We start from the raw sequence: 18,406 nt of genomic DNA on the forward strand, positions 1-18,406 counted from the left end.
TTACAGACAGACGGACGGACGGACAACGGGTGATCAGAAAAGCTCTCTTGACACAGTTATGTTGGATTCCGAGTCGTATCGGCATCCCTGGAAACATTAAGGTTGACAGTGCTGCAAAAACCGCACTTGAACATGAAATTATTTATGCAAAATTCCTTACACTGAGCTGAAATAACTTGTTAAAATTTATGTTATTTCTCTTTGGCAAACTTACTGGGAATTTTGTGATGAAAGTAAACTTTAAGATGTAGAAAGCAAAGTAATTTTGATGAGAAATACATAGATCATTTTATTTTTCAACAGTTTACATATTTTAAAATGTTCAGTCCGTCGGATGGGACATTGAATGGTGCCCCGAGTCAAGGATTACAACCCCCTTGGTTCATAAACGATTGTCTCTCTGGATTTCGAAAAAAAAAGTAGGCTCACTGCATGGGGGCCACCAGAGAAACCACAGCCTTTCAAAAACCGGTGTTAAAACTAACTTATCCGCCGAAATATGGCTGAAATATTGGCGACTCGGCGTTAAACAGTAAACAATCGATCATACCAACTTCCTAAAATTGTTCTTCTGCAGCTTATCCTCCAATTTGAAAGCATTTCTTCTGTTGTTAAAGGAAAGTTGAAATCTATTTCAACTACTCCCTCTTCTGTAACATCATCTGCCATTAACAATCTATCAAGCTTTTTAATTATGGCCTGAAGCAGTTTGGTGTTCTTTTACTTACTGGTGTCACCCCATCAGTATGTAAAAATTACGGCTCAATCATACCAGTAGGATCAGGTAATAATCAATCTTTATATAATTAATTTTTTCAGGTCCCATGAATCTACAATGTAATTTGTTTATATAACATGCTCAATATACAGCACGCTGGTTAAACATTTAATTTGTTCGGTATGCAAATTAAAAAAGAATACTCTGACACACATTTATCTTCTATATCTAAATTGTTTTCCCCCATTATACCAACATCATCCACTGGCCTATGCCACAGGTGCTTGAGAGCAACCCCCCACCCCCGGGTTCGAAATTAACTTTTGTAAACACTAGCCCGTACGGACTAGTGACTCTAAAGCTTGTTATTGTTTACATTTTTTTAATGATAAAACTGTAAACTCTTTTGCTTAAACAGGCATTCATTTGAAAGGTAAAATTGAGAAAAAAAATACTAAGATTAAATTTATAGTCGGATTTTTCACTAGTCCATATGGACTAGTGCTACATGAACTTGACTAGTCCGACACAAATTTTACTAGTCTTGGACTTACGGACATTACCTAAAACAAACATTTTATAAAGTCTATCCCACTCTCTATATATAAATTAACATTGTTGATTTATGTATGTTAGAAACCGAGGTCCCATGACGCAGTGGGTGTTGGCACATCCCTCACTCCTCAATGGCCCGAGCGCAGAGTATAGGTATAAATTTGCAGCCCTCAACCGGAAACGTTAAACAACATTCAAAACAATTACAGACCGAATATTTTTTGTTCGCATTAACATTGCGTCACATCTATGTCATGAGTAACTCGCACTTCAATCTCCCGGTGTTTGTTGTCTAGAAAGAAATCTTTTCTTGCGTGGAAGTGAGGCGATTACAGACGCAAAAGCAATGGCTAATAGAGAGGTTGAGATTTCATACGTGTACGTGTACTGGTACGTCTAGTAGGGGAATTCCCTAAATTTATTGCGTATTATGTCATCTGTTTTGGTGTTGATAAATTTTCTACACGTTCCTACAACTTGTAAAAAGGCATCTACACGTAGGTGTAAACTTGTAGCTTTTTCAATAAAAACTAGTCAATTTATGTGTGAAATTGTTATTGTTGTTCATTATTTAGGATGTTAAGTTTCACGAACACTTATTTTAACCATGTTTTGTTCACTAACTGAAGTCAAACTAATTCACAAAACTGCTAAATAGTTGAAACAGAGACACCGATTGCAGTCTACACTTTGATGTTACATGTATACTGGTGTCTCATAATATCGCGGTACTTATTTCTTTTGCATAAAAAAGTTATTCCAAATTCTTACATTAACTTTTCACCAAATACTATTCATAAATCTATTAATGGCTCAACTTTTTAGTGGCGAATTATTTTCTAAGCTTTCTTCGTTTACTTTGTATTCTCTTTTTATAACAGGAAGAAGTCTTATTTACCTCCAAAAGTGGAGAGTCTCACTGTATCGCGGTATTGAAAACATGGAGGTTTGGCACGGTCACAAAGAACAATTTTTATTTTTTTAATTTATGATGTAAATCTGCATGAAAACTTAAAGAGGCTGGGGGGTTGTGGCCATTTTTAGACTATATTGATCTCCTTTAGAAGAAGAGCTCCATATGAAGATATAGAAAATGATCAAATTTTAAAACTAAAATTTTTGAAATTTTTCTTTGCCAAATGATAGTTGACAGCTTAAGATATCATATCTAAAAAATTAAGTTAAATCTGGTGGTTGTGATTAATTTGTTGACCCCCCAGCCTCCTTAAGTATAATACAGTCTCCTTAAGTATAATACAAACTTAAGGTTTTCAAAATATGAACTTCATTATGGATTTTACTTGGTTATATATTCAATGGTCTAAGTAAATAAAAACGGGAATGGAAATCTGTAAAATTTCGTTTTATTTGAATAAATATTTTTCCTACGGGTGTTCCATACTTTTTAATCATCATAAAAGTCAACATTCAGACGACAGACAGATAGTCCATCAACAAAAAGGAAATGAGCTATGTATCCTAATTTTTGGGAAATACCGCGATACAATGGAACCCGCGATATAATGAGAATTAAGGATAATTAAAATCTCAACAGACAAATTACAAAAAACGTGTACGTATACGTCAAAGTTTGTGCACACGTACGCGTACAAGTTTAAAATCTCAACCTCTCTAATATTTACATCAAAACTCTCAAATGTTTGTGATTGGGCAGGGAATGAAACATGGTTAGTAAATTTTATACCTGGCGAGCCCATTCCCTACAGAACTTTGTAATGAACTTATCTAATCGATGACATGAATATATGGTTTGTAAACTTGATTCTCTCTGCTATGATCTATCACTCCCGTCCTGTGAAGTGCTGTAATGTGGTGAGGTTTTCAGACAGAAATAACGTAAAGGGAAGAAATAATATCTGCTCCTTACTGGCATTGGTCACTCGGCAAACCTCGGGACTATTATTGATAATTACAGAGGATGTTCTTAGTGTATAGACTCCATACTGAACGTGTATTGCTTTTCAAGTAACCCTGTACAAGTATTTCACTCACTCCACATGTTAGACTTTTAACCAATCGTAAACCTGGATGTCATTTAAAAGGTTTTCAAAGGAAGGGTAAAACGTTTTATTTAAAAAATGATTATAATCTAAGATCTATGTTAAATATGGCTCCGTCCTGAACTTCTGGATCGAGTCCTTTATTAAACGATCTAACATTCTCTGTTGTGTCCTTATTTATTCCCGATGATATCCTTCAAAATCACATTATGCTATCAATCAGATTTACAAGTAGTTCAAAACAAATTAGAATTCTTTGATCCTTTCTGTTTGTTAGTTCTTTGTAACTGTTTCAATGTTTTCAAGAAGATATTTTAAAATTCCTAAAACTCGTATGTATGTTGTTTAAAACAATTTAAGATGTATCTATATTATTTTTTATATTTAAAAATCAAATCAAAAATTCTGCAGTAATTTGTCTTTAATTGAGTATTAAATACTTTCTGGCATTTAATATTTGTACCATAAAACGTGGAATTTGGATGCATTTAACACTTCTTTATATCTTTGACAATTAATCGGTTGCTTACTTCATTTTCTTCTCTTTATTCTTCTTCTCAAAAGACGACAGTTCCGTCTCCCCAGTCAGTCCAGCCTCATCCTCAACAGGATCCTGAGCAGACTGAGGGAATGGCACCAACAACTCCACGGTCTGCTCAAGTTCTGGGCAAAGAAGACCTAGAACAGGCTGAGGGGACGGTAATCTCACTTCATCTGTCTGTACAAGTTCTCCACGGTCTGCTCAAGTTCTGGCCAAGGAAGAGCTAGAACAGGCTGAGGGGGCGGTAGTCTCACTTCATCTGTCTGTACAAGCTCTACACGGTCTGCTCAAGTTCTGGCCAAGGAAGAACTAGAACAGGCTGCGGGGACGGTAGTCTCACTTTCTCTAACTGTACAAACTCTGGCTGAAGATTAGCCATCACACACTGAGGGGATGGCACGGTCTGCTCAAGTTCTGGCCAAGGAAGATCTAGAACAGGCTGAGGGGGTGACAGTCTCACTTCATCTGTCTGTACAAGCTCTGACTGAGGATCAGCTATCGCAGACTGAAGAGATGACAGAACCATCACTATATATTGATGAAGCTTTTGTTACATTAAAAGTTTAAATCTAAAGTTTAAATTTATCTATAACTAGTTATAAATAAATGAATTTTTAATTCATGATTTTAAATTGCAATATAGCTTAAACATATGATTTTTGATTAATGAAAACGGAAATATAGTTTAAATTGTCAAAATGTAAAGTTACTCAATTTTGCACAGTTTCTTGTCATGTTTAGTTTAATTGAAAAATCTTTTGTTCTTTTGATAGTGACATGTCGTTACCCGTGAATCTTTAGATTTTAGATTTCTAGGTAACAAAGTTAATTCTCACTTCCTTTTTATTAAATTAGCATGTCTCTTAAGATCAAATAGTCATATCAAGCCAATGAGTAAGTAAGTAAATTCTTCTTTATTTCGGCATCTTTGGAAGTAAATTCTTTATACACTTAACTTGACACTTCGAAATTCCTCATCACGAAAAATGTTTACTTTGTTTCGGCTTTTCTTAATCCGTCTTTGTTATAAAAAAAAAGTGTCCGCGGACAGATAAGTAATTGAAGTAACACTTTCATTAGTTGAGCGATTAGTATCAAACATATAAGAAATTTTGCCGAAATTGGCTAAAACTATTCTGTAACGTGCTTCCTGATTGGTCAGAATTCAAGTCTGTAGAATGACCGCATCGGTTAGTGATTTTAGCAAAATCACTTTCCGATCTGGTCTAAAGAAATAAAGTTCATTGTAATTCTACAGATTTGATTCTGTCTTTTTAGGTAAGCTTGAATTTTTATTCTAATTACTTAAATAATTTTCATCTTAAAATAACGATATTTAAATAAGATTGAAAGTTTTCATTTAGGTTAAGTTAAGAATTTTAAAAGGATTTGTAGACTTCTTTGTTTGATTATTTTTACTGTTTCAGTATTGTGTTTAAAATTATTTTTCATTGACAACTTACTTATTGGTAGAAAATGTTTTATTGCATTTTGCAAATTCATATCAATTCATTTTATTTTTACTTAATCTCTAAATCATATTTTGTTTATAATTTTCTGAAAATTTTTCTTTGAATTTTTACTTTGAAATATGTGTTTTAGAATTTACCGCTTAAATTTTATGTGTAATTTTTTAGTAAGCGGAGGCGAATAACTTAGTGTTTATAAGCTAAAACCGAAAGTAGTAGCGCTAAATTCTAAAACTGCTTAAATTTATTTAATCTTTGATACTTGCTAATCTATCTATTGATCATTATGACAAACATTTGTAATAGCTTAATCGGTAAGCTTAATTATTCTTTATTTTGGTAAAAAGTTTATTTTCTTTCATAAATGGATTTTTCTCCGATAGTGTTCGTGACTTTGTTTATAAATAATGATGTTTACCTTTTTATACTTCCGATGTTGTTTATGACTACTACTGTTTGTAAACTTTATTATAGTTGATTGATATTGATTTGTATTGAAAAATCACTTTCCGATCTGGTCTAAAGAAATAAAAGTTCATTGTAATTCTACAGATTTGATTCTGTCTTTTTAGATTTATCCTGTGATTGTGATTTACTCACACCAGACACAGCTAATTCCCCAAATAATCACGACGGTGAAAACCAAAGGGTGATACTTTTACTAAGGAAGATCCTGATGGCCATACCCAGCTATCACTAAATTTTGTTCAAGCTTTTCCTTAGGAAGATCCTGTACAGGCTGAGGAAGTGGCAGTGTCATATTCTCAGGTTTTTGAAGTGCATCTCCGGCCTTCACCGTCTGCTTCACCCTGGACGTCCGCACAGGAATATCCGCCACGTAATCCTTCATCCATTAGGGACGTCACCTGATTCTCTGGGTTCTTCTGTGCTCCATTCTAAAATAACAAACAACCCATTTATTTATAATAAAGCTATTTTCCTTCAATCGCACCATATAGTATAATGAATATCTTTTACCACAAATTGAATGTTAACATTTTATAGGGAAAAGAAAGAAAATTGGCTAGACTTTGAAAAATTAGTTCTCTTAAACCTATGTATATAGGTTCTTATCAGATTTTTTCTGATGCGGTTTACCATTTATGTTTCTAGTTAATGCATGTAAATAATTATTGCGATGATTTTTCATCAAGAATTTTTAACAAACTTGGTCATAGAATGATTTTATTTAAGAAACATAAATACTACTGTATTTTATCTCTTGTAATATTTTTTTAATCCTTATATCTTTCTTATCTGCATATGAATGCAAATATTCAAATAGCTGCATTAATGTTTACAAAAACAATTATCAATTGTAAAAATTAATCTTGAACCTAAAACAGTAAGTTTCATTCGCATGATACTTAAGATAAGTTTGCCCAAAGAAATCCTAAATAGTAGTATTTAAGAAGTATCTCCCTAGTGATGTAAATTATCACATTCAATAATTTCATTTCCATATCTACTTTCATGTTTGATGATATAATAAATATCACATTAATGTACAATAAATATCAATATAATGTACAAGTTAAATTTAAACTTGTAATGAATAGCAATACATAGCTACCACTAACGTTTGTTCAAGCTTTTCTTCAGGAAGATCCTGATGGTCATACATAGATATCACTAAAGTTTGTTCCAGCTTTCTTAAGGAAGATCTTGATGGTCATACTGTACACAGCTATTCTCAAAACTGTTCAAGCTTTTCCTTAGGAGAAATCTGCACAGGTTTGGGAAGTGGCAGGACCATTCTCTCAGGTTGCTAAAGTGCATCTCCGGCGTGTTTAGTAAACTCTATATTAAACGAATGTGAAAAGATTCTATTCAGCAGAATCGCCCCACCCAACGCAATCATAAATATGTAAAACTCCATACTTGAAAAAAGTAACTGAGGATGTTGTTAATTACAAAACCATTTCTCTTTAGAACATTTTACATAAACATTCTGCATGTACTAAGCTTTACATTCTTACAATATCAACCTTATGGTTTATTGTGTAATTACTCTTTCTTTCCAAATTGTAAACGTGGTTTCTGCAATGACAAATGAACAGTTGAAAGAATTTGGAATCATTCAATTTGGGGACCACAGAGCATTAGGAGCCTTTGTAGCCAAAGAAAGTGACAAAAAAATCTACTAAACAAATTTAGAAAGAGTGAGAAACAAACTAGAAAAAATACTGAGAAACCCAACGAAAGTTGGCAGACATTACAGGGAAACAAGAATTGCAAAAAAAAAAAAAAAAACTTAAAAGAAGAGTTGAGATAGGGTGGTTAATGAAAGGAAAAGACAAAAGATGAACAAATAAGATTAAAATCCGGTGGAGGTACTAGCCATTTGACATTTTTCAATGAAAGTACCGTGGAATTTTTTTTTAAAGCAGGTGTCTTTTTCCCCGTATAAATTCATTTTATTAACAATTCGGTACTTCAGTCATTAATTTCAATACACAAAAATAAGATGACAACTTAACTGTAAGCAACCTGTATAAGACATCACACATGAGAATGTTGCGTCTCTACCTTTACACGGAGGCATTTCATAGCACACCAAATGAAGATGATAATACGAGACCGTGCAAAGGAGGAGGAGGATTTACTTGTTATTGTAATATATTTTATTATATTAACTATTGTACTTATAAAATCATGTATTGGTACTTAGTGCAATTCTTTATTTTATGAAGACTATCAAAATAAGATTTTATAATTTAACCCCCCCCCCAAAAAAAACCCACTAAGTTATGTCTGTGTAAGGTGTAAGGTATTATCCGAGTTACCAAATTTCCACTAAATTTTGAATTGATATACTTACAAATAGTTCCTGATTACATGGAATAAGTACACTATACAGAATGTATGGGTTAAGAATTATGTACGAGATACTGAAAATGGTGTTAAAATTTTAGCGAGACGCAAAGTTACGGATTTATCCCCAAAATTGGTAAAGGTATATTTTTAGCTAGAAATAATGTTAGCGGTTCAATAATGTCAGGAGAGATAGCTATATCAACCGATACGCAATGAATTATTAGCGATATTCAATTTAAGGTATTCTAAGAACCCTCGGTATTAATGCCAAATTTGAATTCTCGCTAAAAAGTTGGCTTATATGGTACTTAGTATAGCCAAGTTTTATGATTTGGATAATCAAAAACATGCCCCAGTCTTTGATATCTGTTTTTTAGAGAAGCGTTTCTTTTTTTATTTGGATTTCATTTCCATTGTACAGATATACCTGGATATTTCCATCATTTGCGTTAGAAAAGATCAGTAAGAGGGTATAACACGTTTTCAGATAGGGTTTGTTCGAGGTAAGTAAGTTATAGAATTACACTGAAAAAAAAAAAAAACACTTGTGGCGAAGTGCTAGGGACAAACAAATTTATTGATTCTTTATAAATGTTATTCATTATATCCGTTTACTTTTCAATAGATTTTGAAAACCACGGGAATTATTTGTAAGAGTGTTCGCTGTAACCCTGTTTTACTGTATAGATATTGGTTCTCTTAAATCATGATACATATCGTATAAAGTTTTCTTCATTCATTTTTAAGCGCTGTGGTTTAAAGCATAAACATGTTATACAATATATACCACATAGCTAGCACTTCAAAATATATTACTCCTTTCTGCATGGTGCATTCAACTTATTGGAAACATCGTGTTGTCCACCGTCACGGTAGCTCAGTCGGTAGAGCGCTCGCTCCGTGATCGGAAGGCCTTGAGATCGAATCTCGGCCGCGACTGACCTAAGTCGATACTGTTCCTTCGCCAGGCGCTGGGCGCCTTGGAGGAGTGAGCATCCCCTGCCGACCAGTCACACCCGCCGTGTGCTCCTCGTCATGATCGGGAAATAACGGAAAAATTCGTCGACAATTCAGTGAGTAAATAATGGCCAAACAATTAATATGAAAAACTTGTGTCAGCATTTGACTTAATGATCAATTGTATTTGCTGACAAGGTCATTGTATCGACCATAGAACTTACGAAATGACGACTTTATCCGAGACTGCTGATATTTTTGTTTCATCAACTTGTTTGTCAATAACTTACCACGTTTTAGTAAAGCATTATCTTGTGTATCGAATCAACTGAGAGATATAAACTCGGCAGGCGATGAAGGTATATTGCTGCCTAAGTAAGGGAAGTTGACGATTGGAAAGTAAAAGTCATCACTTTAATGTTAGATTACCATTGAAGCTGAACATGATTTTTAAAAGGATGAGATTTATCTTTGTCTGCCATATTTCTCTTCAAATCCGCCGAAGTCACTGAGTATGTTATTGTTGAGGCTAGAATGGATACTGTTGGTGATATTGATGATGAAGTCACTGAGGATGCCACTGGTGAAGCCGGAGTAGAGACAGATGAAGCACTGGTTGCAATGGTCTTTTGTTGCCGAAACTGCATCAAAAGTTTGGACATTTTTGCCTTTGCCATTACTATCAGTGTCTGCCACATTGTGTATCAGTATCCTTGTTGGTGTTTTCGAAACTCAGCACATTGATTGAATTTAACAGCCAAAACTTGAAGTATTATTTTTTGTTGAATAAAACGCCAATGGGAACCTGTTTTTTAACAAGTTTAGAAATGTGTTTACTTATTTTTTGCTGTCAGAGTTTCGAATTTCATTTGCAAAATAGGGGTCTAAGTTCTCGACAGTTTTAAGATACTGATACAAATGTTCAGAACTCGGGAAAACAAAACCTTGAAAAGTTAAGAGACAAGATGCAGAGGAAGTGCTTGGGGCTGGAGAAGACGGAGAGCAGACAGACAGAGATATGACAGGAAGAGAGGAGGCAGATGCAGGGGAAGTGCTACAAGAGAAACAAGATAAGATAGAACTTGATGGTTGAGCTGGTTGAAGAACTGGCCAATCCTCTTCCTCGTTGATGGTCATAGATGACGTGTCTTCTAATGGTGTTGAGAGCAGAGCAGCCCTATATGGAGAGACGGATGGAGATGCTGGCAGGGAATCTGCTGGTGAAGATGCTGCTGGACTGGTTGGTGGCGACGCTGAAGGACTGGCTGGTGATGAAGATGTGTTCAAGCGAAGAATGGCCCTCTGGATATTTCTTATGACGGTCCTGGTCAAAGTGCGACTCAAATGAAGTCAGTAACTGCTGAGTAGCTGTCGCTGGACTTCCCCTCTCAACCGAAACGATTGATGTCCAACGTTATGCAGCTTGCCAATTCTTGTAGAAAGGACTGACAGGTGTTGATTCAGCTGATGGGCCCTCTTGTTGAAATTCATCAGGAAGTCTGGCTTTGACACTCCCTCGGGGAACTAGTTCTCAGCTCTTGGTTATATTCCGGATACAAGGAATAGGGCCGATGGAATAGATGCCCTATGTTCTCGGCAAGGGTAAGGAAGTCCCAAAGCATGGTTTGCACTGAGGATCCACTGGAAATGTCATTAGCACTAACATGCAGAACAACAGGATATCATAACTTTTCAAGTACAGTTGGATACAAGCTTTCAATATAAATAAAAATTATGTTTCAAAGTATGCGGCGTAGTGTTAAACTTTAGCACGTTAGTTGTTAAGAATGACAGAGGACAGGCTGATCGGGATTTCAAAACACTGCCTGTCTTCATTAAATGGAAAAAAATGATACAAATAAAGCAGTTTACCTGAACCCTAATCTTTAATTCCTTATGAATCACACATGATATTCATGGTATATACTTTTAAACTCCTTTTTCATATATTTGTTTACATGAATCCTCATTAGTTTCATTTTCACTCAGCAAATATTTATCAGCAGTTATGACGTCATGAGTTTGGTATTTAACCCCCGTGTCAATTACTTCGCTATTTATACCATCCAAAAAAAAATATATATATATATATATATATATATATATATATATATATATATATATATATATATATATATATTATGCTTTACATGTTTCCTTTTGTTTCTCGAACCTTAAATAAAACTTTAAATACAGTTATGGAGAAATCGGTATCTCTAAAGTTCACGTCATACAGCTTACTATGACGTCATGCTGTATAGGCAAGTAGAATATCTGAGTGTAGCCGTAACATACCCGTACTTCGTGGCTTTTGTTCTTTATCTTTGGTGGCTCACACTGCTAAAACAAACAAGAATAATCATAAATAACAAGCAGGGCCAACAAACACCAATTAAAGAATATTGGGTAGTTTTAAAATCAGTACAGCTCTATATTGAATAAGGAAAAAGCATCTCTGTTCATGCACATGAACTATATCATGCTTTTATGGGTAAATACCCCTACTAACGCATATTCTCAATTCATGTATATATGCATTTTTGAATTATATTAATAACATTTTTCAAAGCTTTGAGTGAAAAATTCTCAAAGGGACGTTAAACAACAAAGAAACAAAACAAAAAAATCAGTTTCTGCCGGGTCAAAGAAGGTAATTTTCCTTGAATCTGGCGTATCACATTGGCAATTCGACCTCATCTCTTGGATCCAGTGTTTTAATCCAATCGTCTTTGCAAGCCTGTGTAGACTATTTGGTTCTACTATGATGACAACAGTCATGTTGAACAATTTTTTGGTCTCTGATGTTAGTCAATAGTCATACAAAGTTTTATCTTTGTCTTCTGATGGCCTTCCTTGAAAATTTTTATCAAGAACTTTGGCTAGCTCAGGACTAGTTCCGTGCGGTCATCCTTAATCATGACTGATTTACTCCTCTAAGGATGAAACACATGGAGATAACGAACAGTATTCAAGCTCGCAAGTCCATTAAACATTACATACTTCAGAACAGAGCAAAAATGGACCTCAAAAACATCAGAGGTGGGATCAGGTGCCACGGAGGAGTGAGCATCCCCTGTTGACTGGTCACATCCGCCGTATGCTTCTTGTCATGATCCTTTTCTGCAACCAACATTAAGAAAGTATCACTGCCTTCACTATCACACAGTTCTTCACTATCGAAAATCAGCATCTGCATCATAACTGAGATAATTCTGGCATGCTGAAAAGTAAAATAGGAGGATTAGCTTTAGGAAAATTTAGTACCTTTCATTTACAAAAAGATCAACTTTACAGAGAGGTTTTGACCACCGAGAGATTGCTTAATACTGCAAAACTGACAACAACATTCAAGATGTAAGATATCATTATCAAGATAGGAACAAATTCTGCAACATAAAATTAAGGAGGCATGCTGGTTAACTTTCATGAGACCAGCTAAGCTGCTCTGTTAAGGCTACATGTAGGGACGGGGCCTAATTTATACGGGAAAAATTTAATGTGACATCACACAAATATAGCAATTCTTCAAAATAACAGAAAATGATTTCATTTGCGATTCCAAACTGCATAAGAGTAATGTACTATCGGTACATCAAAACTTAACAACTGCATTCATTTTTGTCTCTAGTCAAATCCCACACAGTAAGATATAAACAACGCATGATCGCAATGCGCTTGTCGACATGACGTCATAATGGTAAAATTTGACGCATTTTATGTGCAATGAGAGGCGGATCAAGTAATTTTTTCACAGTGAAAAATACATTTTATTATTAAACATATTTGCAAATATTAGGTAGACCAATAATACAAATCTGAAACCTTTGTTTAGTGCCATTATTGAAAAACTATCTAGAGAACGTATTGAATTAATTCTACCATGTTTTTGTCAACGGGATTTGCATGTTTCACGCCGAGGTGCCTCATTAAATCGCCTTTTCGCAAGGGCATACACCTAATGGATCTTGACCATTTTTGGAATATACATAACGGACACATTCCTTAACTTAAAAAGTTCTGCTGCTTTCCTGAAATCGAGAGCATAACTTAATAAATTAAATACATAAAATACTTGGTAAAGGTCACACATGTGTCGACAAAAGCCAGGTAACTTGACATTTAAACTAATAAAATGCTAATTATTTTTAAAGCAGCAGCATGACCAAACCAAAGAAATTCGCACGCTAACTTTCCATTCCCGCCTACATTTTACACCCATTTAATTCAATACTTATGACAATTTGACCGCGCAGGGGTAATAAGGAAGCATACAAAATATTCTACCTTGACTTAATCAGTGCTACATTATGACGTCATAGTAGGCGAGATGACGTCAATTTTAGAATACAAGTTTTCGTAATATTCGTATATAGAGATGTAATTTAACTCTAGAAAATGAATAGAAACGTGTAAACATTAACAAAAATAAAATGTTTTTATTTTGTTATGCTGTATCTGTCATTTTGATTAAAATCTACCGCCGATGACGTCATATGTGTACTTCAAGTAACTTGGGAATTGATCATGTCGTGTAAAGAGAATTTGGCTAAGACGGCATGTACAAAGATACGTAAAATGGAGTTTAAAAGCAAATATTCTGAATATTTTGTGAAATTCATATGGAGTTCAGTTACTAAAACAGGTATGCTAATTTATTTTCATCGATTGTATTCTCTTCGAAGACAGTCAGCTATATACGTATCCCGGTCGGCCTTTCCTCTGTCATTTGTGACAAAAATAATGCAGCAGAACAACAATAAGCTGTATATTTCAAAACATAAGATTTGTACAGATGGAAAGTTTCCCTCCTAAAATACTTGGAAAGTGCTGCTAGAATCCCGAGTTAAGCATGGTTTTACGAAAAATCTCGGTTTATATGTATAAAATTCAAAACATCGGGTTAGGTTTCGTGCGAATGTGTGGAATTATTATTTGACTGACGGGACAGTGGGATTCTAGCAGCATTTTTAAGGCAAAATAGATGTTTTCCAACTATATTATTTACTCAAAGAAATTATTACACTTCGGGGTATTGTTGTTCTGTTAGCTTTTTTACTAAGGAAAATTTCGCTATTAATAGAAGTCACGTGATGCCGTGGTGGTGATGCACGTCTTTGCGTTAGACACTCTTTTATCTTTATGCAATAGATAATAATAGTTTACATTTATCAGCGGTTTTGGTAAATTATCAAACTTAATTTTCTTTAAAAAGTCTAAATTTCCAGAGAATTGACTTATATGCTTCTTTATCATACCCGCGCGTAAAATCTTTATTGAATGCAAAGAACAGTTCAATGGTAATTGACTGATAATTTTAATTCCAGTGTTAAATAGTTAATTATTCCTAATTCCAGCTCTTAAAATGAGGGGGGTAGACGATATTTTCCATTTAAATCGGGCTTTAAAGCAGCAACACATTTTAAAATATTCTTGGATATGAATAAATGTTCCTAAAATCTTTTCTTATGTTTTACGCATATATAATTAAACATATATTATTTAAAAAAAACAATATTTCAGTTGTAAAACCCTTTGAAATTGGTGAAAAAATAAACATTTTTGTAGTTTTTTGTCTGTAAACATACGTTCCCCACCGTGAAACACAAAAAGCTTTGGTAAAAATTTGTAAAATGACGGTCCATATTACGTGTAAAAAGGAATTTTTGTTTCACCGGGGGGGGGGGGGGGATGTTTTAAAAATATTTTCAGTTTTCCGTTGATTTCTCTTGTGAAAAGCACAAGTTTTACCCTAATTATAGAGTTACCTCTCTTTGTTTTCCCAAAGAAGAAATGTTTTATGAAAATTCATATAAATATTTATATATTTATATAAATATGAAAAGTCATCAAAATATGTTAACTTTTGAAAAATCGACTTGGAGGTAGGCGGGTGAACAATGCTATCGTTCGCAGTTCTTTAGTATAGAGAAGGGTAAACAATGTTATTTCAAATAATACTAAAGTCATGTGATAATATAGTACCTTTAAAAAAAAATAAATTCAGTTTAAAAGGTATGTATACTCCGTTGTTTCTTTGAAGCACGCCTAACACTTCTGCGCAATAAGGGCATTGTGATCTGATTAATCATATGTAAGGGAGATAATTCTTCACAATATAATTTTGTGACTTTCACTGTAATGAACTTGCAGAAAAAAAATAAAACACTATGTAAAGAAGACCCTCACTGAAAACAACGATATACATCACTGTATTTTATATCATCACTTACACAATTACACTGATGATGACAACTTACAATAATAAAGAGTGTCATGGGCAACAAAACTCACCTGAATTACTTTAACTCTGCTGGGGTTTTTTCCGATCTTTCACATGAAAAATTCTGACCCTATATTGTGGACAAATAGAGAAGAAGCTGAAAATGTTCAAATATTAATGAACGACGACGGACGAAAACAGATAGCGATATGTCATCTAACTCAGGTAATAAGAAGGAAGTTAACATCGAATTTTACCAAAATTCATTCTACTATAAAGCATACCTTAACTAAGAGTGTGCTAAAATTTCGAGCAAATGCGACGAGTACCTATTAGTTGCTTAGAAAACTGCGACGAAAATTTGTTACGGACAGACACATAGACGCATCAACAGTCAGACAGACAAGGGTAAAACAGTATACCCCCCCCCCTCCTTCGGATACTTATTACTTCAGCTATTTCATGAAATTGCAGAAAAACTTTTAGAAAGTTTAAGGATAGATAACACAAACTTTTTTCAGAAATCAGCAATATTTTTCATAGATTTATATTCAAGTTGGTAATCTGAATAATGTTTGCCATGTTAAAGCTGAACACTACTCATAAATAGGCATCGTCACACAGGTATATAAACTCTTCGATTTCGTTACACCTGAGTGCACACTTGAAACTCGTGGCCGACGTACAGTATTCCTTTCGTAGTCTTGGAGTTTTTTGTGTTTATTCCTTGTTTTATGTGCATTTTCTGTTTGTAAATAATGCACTGACTTGTGTATTTGATGTTACTTTTCTCCTGGCTCGGAAAAAGTGCGTAAAATTTGATAATTTCCTCGCGACCGAGTAACACGGCAATGTAAGGTGAGACCTCTATAGTGAAATACTTTGAACTGTTAAGAGATTTGCGGCTTATATAGGGGTTGTTGGGCTAGCGCCGATGAAAGGAAAATATGGCGGACGATGCCTTTTACGAGTAGTGTTCAGCTTTAAGTAGCAGAATTTTGTAAGATTTTGTCGCAATGTTAAAAATACGTGCAAAATTTGTTATAGAATTATATAGAAACCAAAACATAGTCGCATATTTTTGCACCAAAGAAAATTTACGATTTCTTTACATTTTAGGGATTTATTATTTATCTCATTTTTATTCGAAATCAGTCAAAAAATATACATTTACTGCTCAACGGCCCTTAGTGCCGAGCATAGGTCAAAATTTGCAGCTTTCCACCGGGAAGTAGTGGCGTCTCCGTATGATTGAAAAATTCTCGAGAGGGACGTAAAACAAACAAGCAAAGTGTGTATCATTCACGGTACAAATAATTTTTAGACTGCAAAGTATGATACATATTACATCTTGAACTAAAGTTAAAAACACCACCACTATACTCATTGATAAGTATAAATCAACCTTTTATATGTTCACATTTTTTTCTAAGTTTAAAATGCGATAAATTATCGATTAAAAAGAAATTGATCTATTCTTGAATGACAGAGCTACAGTGAGAGCTACAGTCAGATTGTGGAATCTCGCCAGCATCTAATACAGACTAAGACAAGCCAAAGCTAGATGTTAATTCTCGTGTAACCTTTGATAACAGAGGTACCGCAAGATTCTTGAGGCACGGGCACAGCAGCATACTTCTCTCGCTCCCACGTTATAGGTGCAGTAGTGATCTCTTCTTCTAAGTTGTACTGTATGGGTTACTTTGTTGCGGGAGCGGAAAAGAATTTAGATTTACGTACTTCTGCCTCCTGAGCTTTAAATTTGTACTCTTTTTGCACGCTGTAAAACTCTTGCGTATTATCTGGTCATGCTCTTCAATTGATGACCCCAAACTAAAATACAAGTAGAGCTTTTCGAAAAAGCTTACCGTCTTTAGCAACAACCTTAAACAGTAAACTGACCTAAACCTATCAGGCCGTATAATTCTTGAAAACTTCTTGGCTTTGTATTTCTTTTTAGTTTTTTCTGACATAAGCCCTAACCAAGTGAAACATTAACAGATGCTCGGCTGTCTCCGTAAACTTTGACACTGCTGCTGAGATCATTCGGCAATCCTCGGCCGAGGTGTTGCTGAGATTAGAAAGACAGTGCAACACAAAGCGAAACAGAATGTAGAAGCTGTAAAGCATGCAGTAAAGATCAATTATGTTAACACTGAAAATAAAACGCTTTTTGGTAATTGCTATAAAACTAGCATGTTATTTCGAATTAATTGCTGCCAATTTCCACTGCTCGTTTTGTCATATTTTTTTTTTACGATTGATAATTTTTGAAAAAATTGTTAAGTCGTAAGAAAATTAGACCATCAGAAAATTATCTCCCTTGCCTTGAACAGCATTTCAACCAATGAAATAATTGAAAATTTTCTCATCATGCAATTTCTACCAATCACAAAAGAGAGGAAGTGCATAGTCCGAAGGCTGTAAAATACTTCTGTATACCGTCTTCCAAGGAAGGCGGTAATAATGATAACATGTGTGACGTGATTTTCTGGAATACTTCGGACGCAGACTTTATACCAAATGGCATACTCTTGAATCGTTATCGCCCGAATGGTGTGTTGAATGTACAAAGTCTGGAGCTAGCCTTATCTTGTTGATTTGCCAGAATCCACGAACGGCATCTAATTTCGTGAAGTACTTGGCCTGAAACATGTTCTCAATGACATCTTCAACAATTCTTAACGGAAAATGTTCACGTTGTATTGCATTATTCAGATTCCTGAGATCAAAACAGATCCTTTATTTACAACAGTCACGTTGTCCATTCAAGGTGTTGATTCTGTTTGACATTCAATAACTCACAACAGTTCCATTCTTGATGAACTTTGTCTTTTAATTAGATGGGTATCTCGAGAGGTGGATGTATGGTAGGTGTAATCGACGGATCAATCTCTATTGTGTAATGTCCAGGTAAGCATCCTAATCCTTCAAGTAATTCTGCATATTTAGGTTCATTCAAAATGTCCTTTCCAGATGACTGACGTTTGTCCTCATCAGTTCCTTACTTGCAGGATATAGAACATCGTCTTTCAAAATTGATAAGAATATGGATAACATTTTTATTTGCATTTAAACGGTTCATTCACGTTCAACAACTTCTATAAT

The sequence above is a fragment of the Saccostrea echinata genome, unplaced genomic scaffold (genome assembly GCF_033153115.1).
Source record: "Saccostrea echinata isolate AGI-Se365-2 ecotype Australia unplaced genomic scaffold, CSIRO_AGI_Sech_v1 ptg000036l, whole genome shotgun sequence".
Lineage (NCBI taxonomy): Eukaryota > Metazoa > Mollusca > Bivalvia > Ostreida > Ostreidae > Saccostrea > Saccostrea echinata.